The sequence below is a fragment of the Triticum urartu genome, unplaced genomic scaffold, assembly GCF_003073215.2.
Source record: "Triticum urartu cultivar G1812 unplaced genomic scaffold, Tu2.1 TuUngrouped_contig_6437, whole genome shotgun sequence".
In the NCBI taxonomy this organism is placed as follows: domain Eukaryota; kingdom Viridiplantae; phylum Streptophyta; class Magnoliopsida; order Poales; family Poaceae; genus Triticum; species Triticum urartu.
This window is the reverse complement of record NW_024117200.1, coordinates 5,720-13,945: the sequence shown is the minus strand read 5'-3', so window position 1 is coordinate 13,945 and position 8,226 is coordinate 5,720. Positions and strand designations below refer to the sequence as shown.

At 44.4% G+C, this 8,226-nt stretch overlaps 2 pseudogenes; both read right to left on the bottom strand.

Annotated features, from left to right (window-relative positions):
* Positions 1 to 1,228: 1,228 nt before the first annotated feature.
* On the bottom strand, positions 1,229 to 4,668 carry LOC125530613 (annotated as a pseudogene).
* Positions 4,669 to 5,830: 1,162 nt separating this feature from the next.
* On the bottom strand, positions 5,831 to 7,995 carry LOC125530612 (annotated as a pseudogene).
* Between the last annotated feature and the right edge of the window lie 231 nt (positions 7,996 to 8,226).

The following is an 8,226-nucleotide window of genomic DNA, read 5'->3' as shown; positions in this document are numbered from 1 at the left end:
GAGCAAAGAAAAGACTGGATCAAGAAAAGGGGGTCAGGGTAATATGAGCTTTGTGCCCCACACATCTAACCAACTCGTGTGGTTCACCGGTTTCACCGACATGACACTTAGATAGAGTTTTGGCGGATTTTTTTGTTGATGATTCTTAAAGTGGTGGATGTGCTATCCCTATTGGGTTGGGCCCTTCCCCATAAAGCGTGACGATGCGCAAGTCGGCCACGATGCTGCCCGAGCCCGTGTTAGAACCCCCTAACATCCCTCTCCTGACGGTATTTCCTATTTGACGCATTATGCGTCAAAATGCAGAGGTTTTATAAAATGTTTAGAATTCAAAATTGTTCCCAAATATGAATATACTTTTGGGGTTATTAAAAATGTTCAAGTTTTCAAAAAATGTTCATAAATTCTAGAAAATGTTCGTGTTTTAAAAAATGTTTCTGTTTTCAAAATGTTTGTAAAGTTGAAAAATGTCACATTTTCAAAAAATGTTCCTAAATTTCATAACAAATTCACGGTTTTCAAGATAATGTTCACAATTTGGAAAATGATCGTATTTTTGAAAAATGTTCACGCTTTCAAAACAATGTTCATCTTTGTGAAAAATGTTCGCGCTTTCAAAAAAAGGTTCGTCTTTTCTGAAATATGTTCATGCAATCAAAACAATGTTTCCAATTGTCAAAAATTAAAAAAATGTTCGCACAACTCAAAAAATGTTCAAATTGTTTAAAAAAAATTCATGTTTTAAAAAATGTTTAAAAATGTTTGCGTATTCAAAATGTTTGTAAAGTTCAATTGCCCCAGCCGCCAAGCTCCGACGTGCGATTCTTTTGTCACCAATGACCCCCTTTTCTCCATCACCCTTTATTTTCTTAAATGACGCTCCATATATTGAGCAAACGACCGTTGCCCCGAAGGAAAACCGCCCCCACCAACACCAAAGGAGCCGAGGACAGAGCTCTAGAGCGACGAATTATGCAGATTTGTAGACAATAGTCAGAGCTCTAGAGCTCTAAGAGACGATTGTAGGCTGTATTTTCTGCGTTTCAAACGGGCCGTATTTGATCCAAGCCACACACACAAAAAAGGAAAAGATCACAACACTCCCAAATAGGCTCACAAAGTGATATCACAGTAGCACGGATTTTTCGTCCACATAAATTATTACTCTTATCCACCATCGCAGCATCGGTATTTAAGTTATATACACAGGCATGTCCACGACAATCACTAGTGTTAACAAGGGAAGCGAACTGAACTCTTCCGGAAGATGTGCAAAAACGCCGAACAGCACGTAAGATATTCCAGGCTCCTTCGGTGCCCAAAACAAGGCTGAAAACACAAATACGCTTGTCCAGCAAGTACTCGTCGAGAAAGATAAGAACACAAAGGGGGAGCGAAGCGGTCGGCGAGGCAAAAGGGATGCCACGTGGAGTGTAGGATAGATACGTGGCAGGTCTCTACGAGGGCGAGGAGAAGCTGAACTGAATTCCCGTCTTTCCACTGTCGTGCTGAGATTGCTTCAGAATGTAGCAGTAGTTCACCTGAAACAAATGCAGTAAAACAAGTTCGTTAGTCAGGAGGCAGGCAGGCACACCACATGATCTGTAATCTGGTGCAAAGGAAATCGAAGAGGACTATCGAAACATACCTCGACCCGGAACAGTTTAGTCGGCAAAATAATGCCAACTCCAGCACTACTCCTAAACGAACGACGGAATTCATCAAGCGAGAAGTTTTTGTACTGGCCCTCCGACAGTTTCACAAGATTCCCAGCAGTGAGAAACGCATGACCATGTATTCCAGCATCTCTAAACACCTTCAGAGGCAGATCAAAGGAAAGGTCCGCAAAGGCAGAAACTGCAAGATCGCCACCCAAGTAATCCCTCCCTGGAACAGCAGCAGAACCATCTTCCGACTCGCCGGGGACAAGCCTCCGTGCTTCTGTCGGGCCAACCCCTCTTGTTCTGAAACCGAGCAAGGATGATATTCCACCCAGGCTGCAAACTGGAGAAGAGTGACCTCCCAGGTTAAATCTATCAGTCACAGGTGTAGACGAATTCATAAATCCTCTTGCCAGTGGTAAAACAACACCAGCTCCTACACCAACATTGAGAGCAGCGTTCCAGAATCCAAAAGGCAAGGCACCACGAACATCAAACTCCTGAAGCAAAGTCAAAAGCACCATATTGCAATAAGATAATAATAATGAGAATGGATGTGACACGTATACTTCTCCATTATTGTGAGGAACCATAAAAAGGAAAAGAGAAATAATAAATAGATTGGTGCTAAAGAAATCGTGAAAAGGGGGACAGAAAAGGCTGAAAACAGACCTGGCGAAAAAAATTCAATCCTTTGTTATCCCAAAGACCACCAACTTGAGAGGATGAGAGAAATGCATATCCTTTTGTTGGCCTGATATGTGAATCCCTTTGATCAATCTTGCATGTGTATTTCAATGCAGATAGAAGGTTATGCCTAACTGCCTTCTGATGGACGCTGACGCGAGGCGTGACGGATCAGTCAAGGTACGCCATGTAAGGTTGTAAGATAAATCGTGGTGCCTGGTTGAAAGCAAACCAAATGAAAGACCAAGTAGACGCTCCTTGTATGATGAGAACTTCATCCAATCTTGTGACAACAATGAAGCCCGAGCCATCAAGGGTGTTGGTATTGATTTAAATCTTGGCAGCGAGACTCCTACGCCAACCTCTGTTGTTTGGTCCCAACCATATGCAACTGAAGCATCCCAGATGTCTGCATAGCCAGCCAAATTCTTCCACTTAACAGCCCCTTCCAGTGACCATGCTTTTGCCTACAAACGTAATGAATACACACTCATGCATCAGATGTGATAACCTCTGAAATAGTAGTGCAGATTGCCATGCAGTAAAAACAACAGTGTTTTTTTTTCCTGCCCTTATGATGCCGACAATATAGGTTCGGTAACATCATGACCTATAAAGTTATATTTGTACTAAAGTATTTGTATTCAGTATAGGGTAAAGGTAATTACCAAGTATACTTCTCAACAGAACAATTATTTTAACAAAACTCATGACAATGCGTTCACTTATTTTTAACAAAACACATACATCCAAACTATATTTTGATTAGAGCACAATGAAACATACACTGAACCTTAGTAAATGCAGCTTTTTGTTCCGTACTTAAAAAGTAACTGTTAGAAACGTTGAAACATTAGTATTATTTTCTGAGCTAGTTGAAACTTGAAAACATCGGTAGAATGTGCTCAAGATCAAACAAACAAGGTAATCTATAGTTGTGAAAGTTGCATGTTGAACACCGATAACTGAACTCATAGCTTGATCATCCAGTGCAATCACCAACAAATCGAACCAAGTGGAGAGCGCACCTCGGGCTTGGAGAAGACGCCGGCGTTGCCGCTAATGGGGATGGCGGGCTCGACGACCTCAATGATGACGTTGGTGGTGCCCGGCAGCTCGGGCGGGCCGGCATCGAGCGTGATGTTGACGGCCTCGAACACGTCGAGCCCGCGGAGCCGCGCGCTGGCATCGGCCGCGGCGCTCAGCAGGTCCTGCACGGTGGTGGTGGAGCGGAGGAGGTCGGCAACCTCCGCCTCGATGAGCTCCTCACGCGTCTTGGCGTTGCCCCTGATGATGACGTCGTGGACGCGGATCCCCACCAGGTCCGAGGAGAGCCTCCGGAACACGGACTGCACCTTCTCCCGCTCGAGGGCCGCGGCCGCCCGCTCGTCCAGCTCCTCCTCCTCCTCCTCCTCGTACTCCTCCTCGGCGATTTCTCCATCGGCGCCAGCCCAGGGCTCAGGCACGCGGTTTTGAACGGCGGCGGGGTCGGCCATGGCTGGGGTTTGGGGGAAGAGGAGAGAACCTTCCGAGCTTTCTCTTGTTTTTTCAGATGCGGCCTTTCGTGCTTACCAAGCTCACGACAAGCGTGGTGGGCTGTCTGGCCGGAACCCCAATATTTACCTAACCTAACAGCAAGCAGTAGAAACAGGAAACAACAAGCATTCATCATTCATGATCAACAGCAGCATGACATGACACATGAGTAGCAAGCAACAGCAGCAACACAAGCATTCAAGAGCAGGATGACATTCAGCTAGCAAAAAGAAGCACCTAAAATGAAGCAGAAAGCAGTACTCCCTTCATTTCAAAATATAGTGCGCTTGCACTTCCCGAGGTCTAATTTTAACTATAAATTTAACCAACGAGACCAACTACGGCAGGAGAAAAAAAATATATAATTGAAAACTTCTTTCGAATACGAATTCACTGATATAATTTTTGCTCCCGCCGCAATCGGTCTTGCTAGTTAGATTTACGGTCAAAGTTGAAACACGGAAATAGAGGAAGCACTACATTGTGGAATAAAGGGAGTACTACACTAGTACACTACTAGTACAATCTACAGGCATTCAAAGAGCAGCAGCCAGCACTAGCAAGCAGCCAAGGACAGCATCCAGGAGCTTAATGGAAGAAATCAAATCTGAATAAAACAGGTCAAGAAGTTGAGGAGAGGCTGCTGCTTCAGGGATTGGAGAGGGCTACCTGCCGTCAGGAGAAGAGGGTATTGCCTCCTGTTGTGGGGGTAGTGGTCGCCGGTCGATTCCAAGCGTCCCCGGCGGCGGCGTTCCAGGAGGTGGCAGCTCGATCTGGGAACCGGATCCTCTACCAGGGGTGCCGTGCCTTCTTACGACCCCAGAAAATAATATGGGCCTTTAGTGGTTTAGCCCAGGAAACTACTAAAGGCCCATATCAACAGCCCAGCGGCTTGCCTGATGCCTGATGCCCTTTAAAAGAAGTACCCATAAAAAAATTTAACAACATAAGAACATCTACAGTCACGTTCGGCAAATTCGGCCTCTCAAACGCCCGCGTACACTGATCGGTCATGTCTCAAATAATGCAATCCACATCCACACATCTCACTTATCATATCTCAAATCCATACATCCAAAACAATAAAGATGTGCATTAAGGGCCATCCCTCCCCGCTAGACACGTCATCAAGCACGATGATAGCGATTGGGTGAGAGAGAGCTGAGAGAGAGGGGGAAAAGGACTCCTCCCACGCGCCCGACTCTTCCCATGCCCTGTGCGCCCAATCCTCTCGTCCCTCACGAACCCTAGCCGGCTCCATGCTCCTCCTCCTCCATCCTCCCGCGCTAGTTACCCCCACCCCACTCTCCCGCATCTCGTCTACCTCGAGATCTGAGGTGCGCGCGCGCGAAGGCGTGCTTCCCCGGCAGAGGGCGATGGCGGCCGCGCTTGATTCAATATGCAGGAGAGAGAGAGAGAGAAGATGAGAAGAAGAAGAAGAAGAAGAAGAAGAAGGAGAGGAGGGAGAAAGAGAGAGGCCTCCAGGTGGTGCTCCCGTGCCTACTCCCCACACATGTCGCCGACATCTCTTCCCCGAGCTCTGCCCTCTTTGTGCACGGCGGTCGATGCAGCGTCGCACCGCCGGCGCCGTCCCCTCTCCTCCCTTGGTCTCTGGGACGTCCTGCTGCCGTCTCCACCCCATCGCAGCCTCTGTCCATTGGGCTGGGCCCTCCCTTCGTCTGAGGTATGAGCATCTGGGTAGTTTGTTTTTCATACGGCGCATCATCAGTTTTCAGTTGTTAAATCAATCGACCCCACCAGGTTAGGAAGGGTTGGGGACCTTCGTGATTTTTGTGTGTGTCACCGCTCTATTTATTTAGATCCACCCTCATGGCAGCGTATTGTGTGCTTTTCCGTACATGGTTAAATATGAGCTATTCAAGTTAAATATGGGACTGATCAACATAAAAGGTCTACAACTTGGTTGAAACCTAAACTCAAATACAAACCTTACCTGGATGAGATGCCAAGCAGATTTTGAGAAAACCGGTGCCATGCCCTCGACCAATCTGAAATCAACTAATTTTCACGCAAGTGCATACCTGATGCGGGCTTGTTGCTAGCGTACTATGGTCATTAAGCAGCAAGACAATGCTAGTGTGCTACAGTCTACACCAGATCAAATAGTAACTAACACATTTAGTTAACAAGGAAAGCAGATGTAATACCACAAGAAAGAGTTTAAGAAAGAAAACATACCCAGAACAAGGTGGCCCTTTCTCTTGAACAATCTTTATTAGCCCAACTGACTCTTCCGTCAAATTATATATATTCTTAGTTTGTTATTCTGTAAAATTCAAGTCAAGCAAACAGGGCGTTGCATTACATAAAATCTACCTGTGGAAATTCCCTATTTTTTACGAACAGTTACCGGATGATGAATTTTAGATAAGAGTCGGGACCAAGTTGAGATATCTCCAGCCTTTCTGATTTCACTATATTCAAATACCTGCTCCATATTACAATGTTAGCCAAATTGGTACAGAGAATCAACAGATCAAATTATCTAGGGGGGAGAACACTAGAATCAAGACACTCCAATGTCGACATTCCGAATGTAATACACAAATTAGTTGCATCATTCTCAAAACAGATATAGCTTTGCTGCCTAGCACATACCAGGCAGCAACACACAACAATTGATTCTGCAATGGCAAAACTGCATTGTTATACTTGTAGGCTGTAGCTGCCTGGACCAGGATTTAAGTGCGGAATGCATTGCACTCTGAACACATTCCATGACTGATACCTTGGCACAAGGCATATTTTTTAATGACAGATAGGAAATGACAGGTTTAAGAACAATACCAGGGTTCATGCAACACATATACCCTCTTGGGTTAAAATTATCTACTTCAAGATCTTCGTCCCAAAGAAATATATACTTGTACATCGAGACGACAGCAGGATGGAGGAACCTTTTAGCAAACCACCTAAAAGATACTCCACCCGTCCCATAATATAAGAGCGTTTTGACACTATTATATTATGGGACGGAGGGAGTAGATGTCATCTCGAAGTTAAATGATACCAGATCAATACAAATTATAGATAGTCAAGGTCTGACTCTTAGTTCAGTGCAAGGGTAAAAAGAGGTCGTGCCATTCTGTCTAATTAGAAGCAGTGATGTGTATCACACTTTTGCTCCATGGTAGATCATTCCACTCATTGACCTTCCCATCGTAGTGGAACAATATAGCTGTAAAGTTATCTACAAGAAACTGAGCATTCAAGAGTTCATGATAATTGTATGGACAAATTACTGCTGAAAGAAGTAGTAAACGAAGTACCTTCTTCATAAAGGCATCTACACTTTTCTTCTGATTGATACCAGCAGGGATAGCAATCAAGCACATGTCTTTCTGGTTAGACTCCTGCTGAGACAAAACACTAGCATAGCATTAAATACTGCATATGGTCTTGTACTCAGGAAGGTGGGAGTAGCTAAAGGCTGTTAAGTTCGGCAAACTGAAACCAATAAAAATATTGTACTGAAACTAACAATCTTCGGTAGAATAGCTCAACTGACCCGTGATAGCACACATCTTGTCAGCCATAATGGCTTGAGCTCCATGTCGAGGCTCCACTATACATGAGGCAAAAACCCGACACTAGCAGTAGAAACAACTCTGTGTGACACCTTGACAGTAGCTCTCCCAGTCCCAGATACCTTAACAGCAGCCCTGCCAGACTCCTGAAATGTACAATTAATGGAGCCACAGTCAACACCTCAGCAACAAATTACTCTCTGCTTCAAGACTACCGCAGCAAACTAACCAAATTGATCCTTTTGATGGAGTCAAATACTATGGCATATTTTTTTCCTCATCTACATACTTTTACAGATTGGTTTTTTGCCTTTTGTGGCATCTTTCGTTTCATCTGTTAAGATAGCCACAATCAGTGACTTAAACCTCTAACATCTTGAGTCAAGATTCCTTCTTAAAGTGAAAATTTTCATTTATTCTGCTGCTGCAATGTTTGGCCATCTATATATTTGGCTCTGGCTTACAGGTGGCATTTCTTTTCCCTTTTCTGTAGGATAGAACTTTTCACTGTAAGCTGCTAACTTAGCAGTAATCTACTATTCAATTTACATGTTATGACTACAGATAACAAGGTTTGTATTTTCTACTCAGGTGGTTGGATATTAGTTACGAAGGTTGTCCCTGGATTTTTGCTCTATCGAGGACTGCATGAGCTTGGTCAATATGCATTCTCTGGAAATTCTATGGGCGCCAGCCATAAAGAAGGAATTCCTGATGTATCCTGTGGCATTCTTATTCAGGTAGGTCCAATCTTCCATCCTTTATTTTATGTTTCTTCTATTGTTTAGTTTTCT